The sequence below is a fragment of the Triticum aestivum genome, chromosome 3B, assembly GCF_018294505.1.
Source record: "Triticum aestivum cultivar Chinese Spring chromosome 3B, IWGSC CS RefSeq v2.1, whole genome shotgun sequence".
Classification (NCBI taxonomy): Eukaryota; Viridiplantae; Streptophyta; class Magnoliopsida; order Poales; family Poaceae; genus Triticum; species Triticum aestivum.
The window spans coordinates 703204700-703220375 of NC_057801.1; the positions used below are offsets into that span (position 1 = coordinate 703204700).

Sequence of the window (15676 nt, forward strand, 5' to 3'; positions counted from 1 at the left end):
ACAATTCCCCCGGTTCGGATGTGTAACGTGTGGAGTTCGGTTTCTAGCGCAATTTCTAGTAAAAAATCATGTATCCTTCCACTTAGATCAAAAGGAATTTTTCCAATAGAACTATGGAACCCCCGAGTGGTTGCGGTTGTACCTGTACTGCAGGAATAAGAAAACTCGCTATTCACTCAGTTTATTTTCCATAATAAGTTATGTAGGAGAGATGGCCGAGCGGTTCAAGGCGTAGCATTGGAACTGCTATGTAGACTTTTGTTTACCGAGGGTTCGAATCCCTCTCTTTCCGTTTTTATTAATTCATCAACGTTAAGGATCACAATGTATCAAATCAAATAACAATTTTTTCCAGCAATAATATAATATCTTATATTATCTTATTTTGATTTAATAGAAATTAGAAATTCTCTATAGCAAATTACTACCGCGTTTGGGCAACCCTCTCAACAATTAAGAGATCCATTCGAAGAACACGGAGACTAATTTAAGTAAGAAGTCCCCCTATCTGGGAGACTTCTTACTTAAATGAAATTATTTTCCCTGAGGGCATTCTGCTGAGTACCCGGTCAAGCATCTTGGCCATGGTGGGACCAGGTGAGCCTTCGGGAAGTGGCGCCGGACACCTGATTCTCTCCGCCTTGCTGAGCCATTCCTGGCCATGGATGATTTTTAGAATGAACAATTATGACAAATACAAAACAAGGTGTCCAGTATCAAGGTTACTTACTTGGGTATCTAGGCGGTTGCAGCTTAGGCCTACATCCTCGGTGGTGTCCGGACACTCTACTTTCGGTCCGAAGAATAGTTTGCACATCCCTTCGGGCTTCAAGCCGAAGAAGTGCTTAACAGTCTGCGGACCCTCTGGATTGAACTCCCACATCCGGAGAGGCCGGCGTTGGCACGGCAACATCCGTCGGATTAACATCACTTGCATTATGCTGACAAGGTTAATTCCCCTCTCAAGAAGCTCTCGGATGCGGCTCTGCAGTACTGGTACATCGCCAGCGGGCCCCCAATTCCATCCTACGTCGGTCCAAGACGCTAGTTGTGACGGAGGTCCCGAGCGGAACTCGGGGGCGGCCACCCACTTTATGCCTCTAGGAGCCGTGACATAAAACCACCTCCGTTGCCATACATCGGATACTTTTGGAAAAGAACCCTCTGGCCATGGGGCATCGGCATTCCTACTTATTACGGCACCTCCGCACTCCGCGTGTCACCCCTCGATCATCTTCGGCTTCACACTGAAGGTCTTGAGCCATAAGCCGAAGTGTGGGGTGACATGGAGGAAGGCCTCGCACACTATAATGAACGACGAGATATGGAGGATGGCGTCCGGAGCTAGATCATGAAAATCCAACCCATAATAGAACATGAGCCCCCTCACAAAAGGATCGAGGGTGAGGCCCAAGCCACGAAGGAAGTGAGGAACAAACACTACACACTCATTGGGCTCCGGTGTAAGGATGACCTGCCCTAGAGCAGGAAGCCTGTGTTGGATGTCGGCGATCAGATATCCAACGTCCCTAAGCTTCGCAATGTCCTCCTTTTGAATCGAGGAGGCCACCCACCGGCCTTGAGGGTTGGATCCAGACATATTGGAGGAATTTGGGGTGTTGGAGCTTGGTCTCGGGTGTTAGAGCTCGAGGTGCGAAAAGGCGCGAGGGAGGTGGAAAAGAGGCATAGGCCTCGGCCCCTTTTATAAAGGGGGTGAATATCAAGATTCCTTAGGGTGACAGTTGGAGGTTTACCTGACGGCAGACGGGGTCATACCAACGGCCGTCATGGGGTTACGCACGCCCATATTGATGGAAAATCCCGTGATAAGGGGAACACGATCTCTGCCTTGACAGGATGTGCCAATAAAACCGCCTCGTAGCGCGAATTGAGGTGGGGCGAGAAGCACCGTTTCGTGTTGGACCAGGCCACGATGCAAGGGAACGACGTATGAAGATTGCCAGCAGATCAGATTTACGCTATGTTCCCTACAATGGTACGTGAAGATCATCTTGCAGATCCGGACACGGTTTGAGTGTTCGGTAACTACTTTGGAGTATTCGGAGAAGGAACCCGCCTTGCAATGCCGAAGACAAGACTGCGCGCCGGACTTATCGTCATTGAAGCCTGGTTCAGGGGCTACTGAGGGAGTCCTGGATTAGGGGGTATCCGGACAGCCGGACTGTATACATCATCCGGACTATTGAAGCGTGAAGATACAAGACTCAAGACTTCGGCCCATGTCCGGATGGGACTCTCCTTTGCGTGGAAGACAAGCTTGGCGATTCGGATATTGTGTTTCCTTCCTTGTAACCGACTCAATGTAAACCCTAGCCCTCTCCGGTGTCTATATAAACCGGAGAGGTTGGTCCTTAGAAGGCCGATCACAATTACAATCATACCATCATAGGCTAGCTCTTAGGGTTTAGCCTCTACGATTTCGTGGTAGATCTACTCTTGTACTACCCATATCTTCAATATTAATCAAGCAGGAAGTAGGGTTTTACCTCCATAGAGATGGCCCGAACCTGGGTAAACATTGTGTCCCTTGCTTCCTGTTACCATCAGCCTAGACATACAGATCGGGACCCCCTACCCGAGATCCGCCGATTTTGACACCGACAACGGCAGCCTCACACCGCAGCCAAACAAGTGAACCCTCATACTCCTCTCCGTGTGGGCATCCACTATCGCGTCTTCCCCGGCTCTGCGCCGTCCCATTCCTAGGCCTCATCATCGTCCACCGCCTTGGTACTCTCGGTGCGCCGTGGTCAATGTGGTCAAGGAACGACTTCCATCGGAAGAGTACTGTACATGGAGAGGCTAACAGCTGGGTCCACGGCCGGAGCAAGGAAGTGTAACCTTATTATGCGTAAAATAATGATTCCTCCACCTGACAGCAGGGACCCACCGGACGGGGTACCGTATTTCATGAAAAAAATTATTCTCTCCCTGACAGTTGGGACCCATCGGCTATATCTTCGCATGCAAGGAAGTGCCTCCTTATCCTCCCTGGCAGTCAGGACCCACCTGGTCGAAGCGTACGTAGCATTGTCATTCTAGTCGCGAATGTGTACGTACATATTGGTCGATCGGTCTGTCTGCAAGCTGCAGCGATGGACCGTGACCGAGTAAGGAAGGGCACGTGTCATAGTAGAGGCATGCACGTAGCATGTACATGTACATATAGCTAGGGTGCAAGAAAGTAAATACGGCCACATACGTACATACAAGCGGGGTCTCGAACGCCTACTCGCGCATACGTATGGCCAGGGCTCGTGTACATGGCTGGGTCAGAATGGAGAAACTACATCGTCGTGTTCATCGGTAGGCAACGGAATGCGTCGTGTTCATCGGGAGCCAACCGGCTTGGATGGAACAGCCGATCGAAATGAGGCTTGGCATACCTACAACGGAAGAAACGGCCTTGTGTTCGACCGACTACGGTCGAAACAGGATCCTATTCATCGGGAGGGGTGTGGCGTACCGCAAAACGGAGGAAACAGACTTCTCTTCGACCTCCTACAGTCGAAACGGGGTCCTGTTGATCGGGAGGGATGTGGCGTACAACAAAACGGAGGAAACTGACTTGTGTTGGAGCGCTACGGTTGAGACGGGGGTCCTGTTCATCGGGAGGGGTGTGGCGTATTGCAAAACGGGATTCCACGGGCTACTGTTCATCTCCATCGTCAACCTCCTCCACCCTTCACGGGCTATTGTTCATCCACCGTCGACCTCCTCCAGCATCCACCTGCGACTGTTCCTCCATGAGCTCCTGTTCATCTAGCCTCCATCGCTCCTCCACTGGCTACTGTTCAACCAACCCTCTCCACGGGGTCCTGTTCAACCACCCCTCCACGAGATACTGTTCATCCAACCCTCCACGGGGTCGTCCTGTTCATCAAGCCCTCCACGGGATCCTATTCATCCACCCCCAATCGGCTCGACCGACCGGGGTCCTGTTCATCCAGCGGCAATGACCTCTACTACCACAGGGTCCTGTTCATCCAACCCCCACCAGGAACAGCCAGATCGATCGATCGCTCAGGTTCAGTAACGCATAGCTTGCAGTGCAATCGCTCGGGTTCAGTAGGTGAACGCCTCGGGTTCAGTTATATCCCAACGCCTCGCACCCACGCGCGTACGTGTACGAGAGAAACGCGCATCGCTCGGCCCTGACCATCCACCGTAACCGGGAACTCCCCGATATTTTCCTCGCCCTCGCTTCTACCAGGGTTTTTTTCCGTCATGGACGGTCCAAAGAATGTCATGCAGCTTCGTCTCCGGCCCGCCCAGGACGAAAAGCCCATTTTCTGTCATGATTTTTTGTCATAGAAGTAGGAGCCCACCACATCTATGACGATACCAGGTTTTGTCAAAATTATCGTCGTAGAAGTGTCATAAGCATGACAAAAAAAATCGTTTGGCCCAAAATGCCATGGATGTGTCTGTTTTTTGTAGTGCATACTTTCACTTTCCATGGCTAGCCGTATCCACGGGTGCCTTCCATACCAACACTTTTCAAGGAATTTATTATTTGACAACATAAAGTAGATTTATTTTTCATTTCGGGACTGGGCATCCCTAACACCTTTTTCTTACTCTCGTGCAATGACAAGTGAATAAGCATTCATCTTGAAAATAACATATCTAGGATGGAAATATATTAGCCACCCCCTACCGTTTCATGAGCAGTACGAGCACACAAAAGAGAAATGTATTTTGAAAATTAGAGATTGCACATACAAATTTGCTTAGAACGGCAAAAGAATACCGCATATAGGTAGGTATAGTGGACTCATGTGGCAAAACTGGTTTAAAGGATTTTGGATGCACAAGTAGTGATCATACTTAGTGCAAAATGAAGGATAGCAAAAGATTGAGAAGCGATCAACCAAGAAACGAAAAGAATCTCATAAGTGGGCACTAAGCATAATTAACACCGAATAATGCACCACAACTAGGATGTAATTTCATTGCATAACTATTGACTTTCGTGCTTGCATAGGGAATAACAAACCTTAACACCAATATTCTTACTAAAGCATAATTACTCATCAACATGACTCACATATCACATCATCATATCTCAAAACTGTTACAAGGAATCAAATTTATTTTTCCCAATGGTCTTCATGAGAGTTTTTATTATATCCTTCTTGGATATCTATCACTTTGGGACTAATTTTCATGTGTTGCTTTTGATAAGCTCAAGGAAATATAAGTGAAGATCATGAGCATAATATTTCTTTCTCTCAAATTAATTTAAGTCAAGCAAGAGAGAATTTCTTAAAAATTTACTAAATCTCAAATAAATCTAAATGAAGCATGAGAGCATTTCTTCAAAAATACTAATGCACACCGTGCTAAAAAAGGTATAAGTGGAGCACTAGAGCAATTCCATAGCTCATAACGATTTAAGTGAAGCATAGAGAGCAATTCTAACAAGTCATGGCATAATTTTGGCTCTCTCAAATAGGTGTATCCGGCAAGGATTCAAGACTTAAAATAAAAGAAAAACAAGGAAAGACTCATATCACACAAGATGCTCAAAGCAAAACTCATAGTATGTGACGAATAAAAATATAGTTCCGAGTAAAATACCGATGGTTGTTAGAAGAAAGAGGGGATGCCACTCGGGCATCCCCAAGCTTAGTTGCTTGCTTCTCTTCGGATAATAGCTTGGGATGCCATGGGCATCCCCAAGCTTAGGCTCTTCTTACTCCTTATTCCTTCATCCATCGTAACATCACCCAAAACTTGAAAACTTCAATCACACAAAACTCAACAAACCTTCATGAGGTCCGTTAGTATAAGAAAGCAAATCACTACTATAAGTATTGTTGCAAACCCATTAATATTTTATTCTTGCATTATATCTACTATATTCCAACTTTTCTATGGAAAAACTCTTCAAAGGAAACCATGGAATCATCAAAACAAGCACACAACGCAAAGAAAAACAGAATCTTTCAAAAAACATAACAGTCTGTAGCAATCTGGTTATTTCAAATATTCTGTAAGTCCACAAATTCTGAAAAATTAGGACCACGTGAGAAATGTGTATATTACTCTTCTGCAAAAGGAATTGGTATTTTGTCACACTTTTGTTAAAATTAAGAATTGTTTTCGTGAGCATAAAAGTTTCTGTTTTTCAGCAAGATCAAATCAACTATCACCCAACATGATCTCAAAGGATTTTCTTGGCACAAACACTAATTAAAACACAAAAAATATAATCATAACAGTAGCATAATTGTGCAAACACTCAAGAACAGAAAGAAAAATACAAAAATAAATTTTATTCATTGGGTTGCCTCCCAGAAAGCGCTATCTTTTTACGCCCCTAGCTAGGCATAAAGCAAATGATCTACGTTTTGTTATCCTTCTCCAACTCTTGAATCAAACACTTAGAACTCTTCAAAGACTTAGCATATATATTTTCAACAACAATACTTCTAGGAGAAAGGTTAAGAATTCATATTTCCCGATAGGATCTCATATTATTTCAACATAATCCGGGTGAATACTAATCATCTTAAGATCTAGTTTTTTGCTATTGGAAGTTGCCCCCTTGTGATTAGTAACTTGAGTAATTTTTCTAAATTTTTACGGGAGTTTTTTCAATAGTTTCAGCGGAAGCAAAAGCCATGCTTAAATTACTAAAGATTTCTTCCAGTTTATCAATCCGAGACGGGCTTTCTTCAATTCTTTTATGAACTACGGTCCCCTTTTCTTTTAGAAACTTAAAAACTTCTCCCGCTTTTGACTCAATTTTATTAGCAAAATTATGCATCTTTCTATCCAAGTTTTCACTATGTTCTTCGGTAAGCATTTTCTTTCCAATAGCATCTAGTCTTTCCATGACATGCTCAAGAGTCAAAGTTGTTTCATTAATCATAAGAGGTGGTGAGCCCGCTAAATTTCCCATAGCATTAAAAGCATCAAGAGAGGGACACATCAAGAAATTTCCACCGGTAATCATATCAAGGACGAATCTATACCAAGTGGTGATGCCCACATAGAAATAGCGAAGCGGAACAACGGTAGATTGCTTACGGATAGATCTATTATGAGCATTGCAAATCCTATACCAAACATCTTTTAAATTCTCTCCTCCCCTTTGTTTAAAGTTGAGAACCTCTTTCTCGGGAGTGCACGCAATAGAGGAAGAACTATCCATAACGGCAAAAGTAGCAAACAAGATTGCACTCAAAAACAGATCTGACGAGAAAACGGCAAACGAAAAAAGAGGGCAAATAAAATGGCAAATTTTTGTGAAGTGGGGGAGAGGAAAACGAGAGGCAAATGGAAAATAATGTAAATTGTAAGGAGATGAGATTTGTGATTAGGAACCTGGTAGATGTTGATGATGTCTCCCCGGCAACAGTGCCAGAAATTTCTTTTGATGTTTGCTTGAACTACGTTAGTATTTCCCCAAAGAGAAAGGGATGATGCAGCACAACAACGGTAGGTATTTATCTCAGTGATGAGACCAAGGTTATCGAACCAGTAGAAGAACTACGCAACACTACATGAATGTCACCTGCACACAAATAACAAACATTCGCAACCCGACGTATTAAAGGGGTTGTCAATCCCTTTCGGGCAACGGTGCCAGAAGTTGGCAAGTAGATGGGATAAAAATATGATAGATTGGACAAATAGATCTCACAGGAACGCAAGATAAAATAAATAAACAAAAATTGCAGCAAGGTATTTTTGTATTTTTTGGTTTAATAGATCTGAATATAAAAGCAAATAAAAATATATCGCGAAGGCAAATATAATAAAGACGAGACCCGGGGGCCGTAGATTTTACTAGTGGCTTCTCTCGAGAAAAATAGCAAACGGTGGGTAAACGAATTACTGTTGTGCAATTGATGAAACTTCAAATAATCATGACGATATCCAAGCAATGATAATTATATAGGCATCACGTCCAAGATTAGTAGACCGACTCCTGCCTGCATCTACTACTATTACTCCACACATCGACCACTATCCAGCATGCATCTAGTGTATTAAGTTCATGGAGAAATAGAGTAATGCAATAAGAACGATGACATGATGTAGACAAGATCTATTTATGTAGAAATAGACCCCATCTTGTTATCCTTAATAGCAACGATACATATGTGTCGTTTCCCCTTCTATCACTCAGATCAAGCACCGTAAGAGTGAACCCATCACAAAGCACCTCTTCCCATTGCAAGATAAATAGATCAAGTTGGCCAAACAAAACCCAAATATTACAGAAGAAATACAAGACTTTAAGCAATCATGCATATAAGAGATCAAAGTTCTAGGCAGAAGTTCAACTTAACAGTCTCTGCTGAAACACTAGTATTAAACAAGTGGTGAGAGAAGGCAAATCTCTAAATGGGTATTTGAGATCTCAAATAGTGGCCCATGTGTAAAATGGCAAGTAGTGATGCTAAAGTTTAGTCCCACCCCGGAACTTGAAGAACAGTTGGACCTCTTTCTATATTGGGTTCTCTCCACCACTCTAAGTGGTGTGTGAGAAGAGAAAAGGAAGACCACACGCGCGCGCTCGCTCGCCTAGTTTATGATTTATTGTCCGATAAGTATACGGATTAGAAATCAAGTCGGTTTGGGATTGTGATCGCGACACAATACCGCCTCTGGTCCTAATATATATACATCTACCGGCTGCGGCCAAAAACACACCGAAAACACCAAGGGTTTTGCCTCATCTTGCAACTTGCGCCGCCGTCGTAGTCTACTCCATCCCAAACGCCGGCGTGCATCGGCGCGTGGGAGAGCAGGTCTCCGGAACCGTTCGTCCTTGTGATCCTGCACCGGGTGAGGACGAATTAGGTTTTTGGGAAGCGCTCTGCGCGACTGTTCAAATTCATCATCACGGGTCGTCTTCTGTCCGAGTCGGGCGGTGCTACTCATCATCGCCTTCATCACCGTCAGCGGCAGATTGTCGCCAACATCGTCATCAACACTGTCGCATCCACAATAACTAACGAACAGTACGTCCAACATCATTTGTTCATGTCTGTCTCTACCGCTGTTGTTTCGTGTACGCTGTTGTTCTACATGTTTTGTTGTTATTTTAGTTTGCTAGATTGTTGCATGCTAATATCGGTTCTAGTCATGAATTATTTACTGAAATTAATCATGAACTTGCCTAATTTTCTAACAGTACTCATGGCTATAAAGTTCGAGAGATGGGCAAGAAAAAAAGGGGTGGGGTCAGCTTTGGAGTAGCATGGCCAGTCATGTGACTTCTACTTAATTTTATGTTAGGAAATTAAAATAAATTCACTTCTATAATTTAACTATTTGAATCATATTGATTGTTAATGTTTCTCATGATGACACTACACCAACAGGATGAATTGAGTATGGTTGGGCGAAGTGCAGGACGAAGAACATCCTGAGCGTCGACGGGCTCGATCGCATCTTCGGTCCGGCCACCGACCATGTCAATCACAAATAGCCGAAAATGCACTTTGGTGCACGAGCACCATGTAGCTCGATATCCTAAGCGCTTAGTTCCCTTATGATCTGTATCTCCTGTGTATTCCAAGCCTGTAGACGGTCAATTAATTCCTGAAAGTACTGTATTTTTGGATATGTGCTGTCGGTCGTGGCCCAGCCCATTCATTGCCGTTTTTTGTTTGTTTGGTACGATTGCTGCAGGGGGCATGTACCAAAACATGTGTTAACTTAGTACTGATTAACAATCAGCGTATTAGGTCAAGCGTAATTAGGATTTAGCACTAAATATCATTGCAAAGTGACCAAAAGTATCTCGTATCCGTCACCAAAAAACAGGATTGCAGAATTAAGAAGGTTGTACATTTTTTGCAGCGGGAACAAGATTGCACTATGACCCGCAAAAAAAAACAAGATAGATTACAAAATATTATTCTACAATTGTAATTGCAGGTGATGATTATGTTTATGTCATGGACAGAAGTTCTTCCAAGTACAACTAATGATTCATCAAGAGATGCACAATAATATCTCACGTGATGTTTACTAATTTTCCCGGTCTCACGGTATAAGAGAGTTACATTATTGTGCACATATACATAATTTTTTGCTTTTTAAAATCACCCAAAATATCACTTACGGATACCATATGTACGAATCCACAACATGATCAAGGAATTTTGGCTAGGGAATGCTTCCGAGAAGATCAACATTATCATTCTTGATGATTGTAACCCCTGGCAAAAGATTTGCCTCATCTATTAAATAAGAAGAGAATAGAGTTTGTTACAAGGGTGATTCAATAACGAAACGGCACCCGACATGCTTCCATCAAGGTTTCCTCGATCCCCTCCGCTCCAACAATTGAATCGCCTCCGGACTCAGCATGCTCCAATCCATGATGGCTTCAACCCATGATTATTGACGCGGCACAGGAGGTAGGACCTTTTTATCTTCTCAATGAAAATTTGACCAGATTTTTTATGTGCGATTTAAATAGACATACATTTTCACAAATAAATTGTACAAGATGAATTATTGCAACGTCTCTTCCCAAGAATCATGATGGACAAAGTGACAATTCAAAAGGACTGGATCCAACATTATGTTACTACCGAAATTAGAAATCCTTTTATTTTCATCTACTATTAAAAAGTAGTACTCCCTCTGTTCATTTTTATAAGACGTTTCAGACAGCATACATTGAACTGTTTTGACTTCTGTCTGAAATGGCTACAACGTCTTATAAAAGTGAACAAAGGGAGTAGTATTTAAGTTCTTGAAATACTTGGAACTCTGACAAAAAATTAGCATGTATGTACCATTGTTCATAATGCAAATAATATCTTAAAATCCTTTGAATTAGTAATTAAACTTTTGAAGAATATGCTTCAAAGTTGAGAAATAGGCACCCGACATGAAGTTATCCCCTTCCTCTCCAACCGTGGCCCTTCCACCATATGTTTCTCCCACTCAAAAAATCTTCCATGCACAACTCTTCTTCAACCCTAGGGCAGCGGGGACTTGAAGGAGGCATCATTTGAGGGAATGAGTACAATTCTTCACATCTATGGCCCATGGTCCAGATAATGGCAATCCTAAATGGGCTAACTGAACCAAAATGAAGACTGAACTCCGATTAAATTCTCCATGGCCAAAACATCCAAATAAATCAACCTGTAGCAACGAACGGGCATATTTACTAGTAATATACTAAGAGGATTATGGTTGTGACTTTTCTTACCAGCTTATTGGATCTGTAGCTTATCAAGGGACTGAGCTTGGGTGACTTAACTGCACCTGTCTTTGGGTGTATGACATATGGGCCAGACACCTGTTGGGCCCACCTGTAAGGCAGAAGGATTATGGCTGCGACTTTTCTTACCAGATTATTGGATCTGTAGCCCATCAAGGGACTGAGCTTGGGTGACTTAACTGCACCTGTCTTTGGATGTATGACATGTGGGTCGGACATCTATTGGGCCCACCTGTCATACACCCAAAGGCAGATGCAGTAAGTCACTGAAGTTGCTGGTCATACCCAACATCTCTCCCTTGCTTTTGCTTTGCTAGACTAGATTGGTGAAAATCAATGAAACAACAGTAAGAAACGGGTTGGTGCCGCCGTTGATAGCAAATGAACTGATGTTCCCTCTCTCCAAAATGAACTGATGTTCGTGGCATGCCTGTACAACCTGATGGTATTTTATTTTAATACAGTACAGACACATTTATTTTTTGATTTATTTTAGGATTTCCGGCGATGCGCATTCAGTGTAAGGAGGCATTCCCGTCGATGACGAGGTGCCTACGTTGACTTCGTAAATTTCAACATGATATGCCCGCTCAGTCTTTAGAGCTGCTCATAGAGGTATGGTGTGCGTGTGTGTTCATAAAGATGAGTGTACGCATGTGTATATGAGTGTTTGCATCTGTACTGTGTATAACCTAATGACACATGAGCTCAAACAAACAGCCAAAGTCATTTATTTTTCGGGTGTAAGGCGAAGAAAAATTAGACAGTGATGGGACGGGACGGCAACGCTTTACTGCAACACATTGCGTCTCACGGAAAGGAGCAAGAGTGACCGAGCGGTGTTACAGGTGAGGAAGAATCTGTACAGCATGAACAATTTACTACTCTATGCATTACTCTTGGTGCAGGATGCACAACATCCAATCTCCAAGAAAAATGAACGGCCCTCCCATGCACGGGACCTTCCATGCATGGGAGAAATGCTACCATGCACGGGACCTGCCGTGCATGCATCCACCGTCTTGTTTATTACTATGTGGGACCACTGACATCACCTATAACATTTTCTTCCTCCCTCCCGCGTTTCAGGGGTGGCGGGACCCCAACATGCGTGGAGGTGCGGCCGATCTATAAGCGACGACATTGGCTTCGACGGCGGCGGCGGTCGGCCCTGCCTCGAGCCACGGGCGGCTACTGCGGCGGCTGGCCTGGATCGGGCGGCGGCGTGATGCGGTCTTCGGCGGCATGTCATCTGGCTTTAGATCGGCGGCGGCGTCGAGGGCCTGGTGGGCTGCTTGGCGGCACCCATGGCAGATCTATTCTGGCCGATGTAGCCAGTGGTGGTGGTCATCTCTTCGTCGGCGGTGGCCGGCCAGAAGCTTGGTGATCGGATCTCGAGATCCATCATCTAGTCTCGGCTGCGAGTTGGGGAGACATGGTTGTCGGTGAAAACCAAGCCGATGGCAGGCGATGGCGGCGTTCTACGCCGTTACCTTGATGAAGGCATCGTCGTGTAACTACTGTCGACCCACTCGTGCTGCTCCGGGGGAAACCCTAGGATCTGGTGTTTCAGATCGGACGATGGCGGCACTGCGGTGTCGTTTCTCTCTTGGGAGCATCGTTTGTGGAGCAGCGCTAGAAGTCAGAGGCAGGATGTCAAGCGGCTTCGTCTTGCACGGAGCTTCGGTGGAGATGTCAAGTCATGCCTGACCGACAGGTGCTACGCTTGGTCATGCCTGGTCGGCAGGTGCTACACACGACAGATCCTCCAAGGACCTCAAGCTGTGCCGGCTGGTGATACTTGGCAGCATGGCGCTGAGGTGTATCAGTGGCGATCGCAACGTGTTCAGCTGTTTGCGCGCAGGGAGGAGGTGCCGTTGGGCGCCGTGGTGGCGTCGACAATAGCTGGACCGAGCAAGGTTGATGCATCAGTACATTTCTGAAGATGGAGCGGTGGTAGTTGGCGGCGGCGGCCTCTGAGAGCACGCCGGACCAGTGTGTGCCCCAGACCCGACAAATGGCTAGGTTAGGGTCTTAGGTCTTAGATGTTAGGCTTGACTGCGATGTCTGTTTGGTATTAGGCTCAGGTTATCTGCGTCCCTTCATCAACTGGATAGGTGTAGCGACAGTTTGTTGCTTAGACGGCGGCTTTAGTCTTACTGTTGTATTGATTTTGTAAAGTCTTGTGAGAATAATTAATAAAGTGGCCGTATGCATCGCCCAGATGCAGAGGCCGGGGGTCATCCTTCTTTTCTAAAAAAAAATTAGCATACATTCACATGTTATTCTATTCACCAAGTTTCATCCAAATAAATAGATGCATACTGTATGTTAAAATAGAAGTTTGATTTACATTCTGTTTTCATAATTGTGTTTTTTCTGGCAAGATCTTTCAAACAAGACCAATATTGAATATATTTTTTGCAAGTAACTACCATGCTTCAAACTTGTTTCATACAAATTTATCAATTTGATGCAAAAATTCAATAATGAGTTACTCAAACAAAACTTTGAACTTTAATAGTGTTTGACAAAGTATCTCATAGTTTTGTTTACTTTTAATAGTGTTTCAGTGTGTTCTAAAATTTGATTATTTTTAGAACATGCTGAAACACATTCAAAAGTGGTATCGTTTTAAAGTTCTCCTCGTCATAAACACAAATACGCAAAAGGATCATAAATTGTACTTTTGGTTTAAAAGGTAAAATAGTTTTAAACTTAGAAATAAAATAACAAAGCATGGGATGGTGAAGCATGGGCTTGCATGTGGTCAAGAAAGATCTGACAAACTAGAGCGTTAATGCACAACATTCAATCTCCAAGAAAAATGAACGGCCCTCCCATGCACAGGACCTCCCATGCATGGGAGAAATGCTTTTCTGAGGATCCTACACATACCCGACGAGATGGAAACTGCTTGGATTTTCACGAGCAAACCGGACGTGATTTTGTGATAAACTCTTCCGTATTTACTACCATCGGGGCCACGCGATTTTCCTTGGGCAACCAGACGCTCTACATTCTATTCTAGGGTTCGCCTCCGTCTTTATATATACCCGTATATCGATGAGCAAATGGATATCTCACAGACCCCGTGTAAACCTCCACACAAAACATTCCCTCCTCTCCTCGGCGACATGAAGAGCGGCGGATCACGTCTGCCGACGGTCAACAAGAAGTCCTCGCAGCGGTCCTCCAGCAGCAAGGCCGGCGGCGGTGAAGCACGTCCGGCGCCCAAGAGGGAGTCCGGCGGGCTGAAGAGGAAGGAGGCGCCGGCGGGACGCGTCGAGTCGCGCGCCACGAAGAGCAAGGGGGAGGACGGCGGCTCCAGGCCGGCCGGGAAGGCGGCGGCGCTGGCGGCGTCCAAGAAGGCGTTCGGCATTTCCGATGACACGGTGGTGGTCGAGATGGACGACCACGGCCACTTCTATCGCGAGAAGGAGTTTCCCTATAATGCCGAGTTCATGGCGAAGGCCAGAGATCGGTACGACAAGCACATCCAGGAGCGCACGGACCGCTCGGAGTTTGTCCTCAAGTTTCGGGACAACTACATCTATTTCGGCAACGGGGACGAATCCGACTGAGGATCGGATCTAGTTGAGCGAGGTGTGATGATGATCACGTCGTCAATAAACGCATCGGTCTGCTACGTTAGGGTACCTATGTTGGGTTGCTTCAGATGGTCTGTCTTGGTATATGAGTAACGTACTCAAAGTTTTTAAGTCTTCTTATTTTGCGAGTTTGGAGGAAATGGGGTGAAATTTGGTACAGAAACTGCTGCCGGCACTTTAATGCGGATTGGTAGGAGTACTCCGTATGATTTAATCATCATTGCATGAATGAAACATGCGATCTTTGATGGCATCGCATGTACTTTAGTTTTCTTACGCCTGGTTGGTGGCTTTAGATGGTTTATTATATTTCAGTTCAAAAGGTTAGTTCATGAGCCAGCTTGCTCTCGGCATAAATTCCACTGGATGGTTTAGTTTCCAGCAAGTTCTAAAATGGTTTAATTGTGCCGTTGGTTCCGACGGGGAGCAAGAGGAAGAGCTTGGCGCCAAGGAAGGTTGTCTGCCCGCCCGTGAATCTGAGATGGCTGGGAAGAAGGAAGAGCAAGTACATGATATTTGATGGCTCTTGCATCTGACCGATAATCAGGGTAGGGTGAACGAATGTGCCAAATCACACCAGCAACGTGTTATTAGGGTACCATGGATCATGAGCCAGCTTGCTCTCAAGAAATATTTTATTATCTTCAGAAGTTTTAACTTCAGAGCCATAGACTTGACTCATGGTTTAAGCAACTAATGCTCATGTGCTAACAAAAAGACTAATAAAAACAAAAAGAACTTTGTAGGTACAAGCAAGGAAAAAATATCTAATTTCGGAATTGCACAGAATTGAACAACAAGCTGAAAGGCACTGCAATTTACTGAGAACGGCACGGCA

The 15676-nt window shown here is 44.6% G+C and overlaps 1 non-coding gene across 1 annotated transcript; it reads left to right on the top strand.

Moving 5' to 3' along the window:
* The first annotated feature begins 205 nt into the window (after positions 1–205).
* Positions 206–292, top strand: TRNAS-GGA (transfer RNA serine (anticodon GGA)). Its single transcript has one exon. It is a non-coding gene; the product is annotated as a tRNA-Ser (tRNA).
* Positions 293–15676: the final 15384 nt, after the last annotated feature.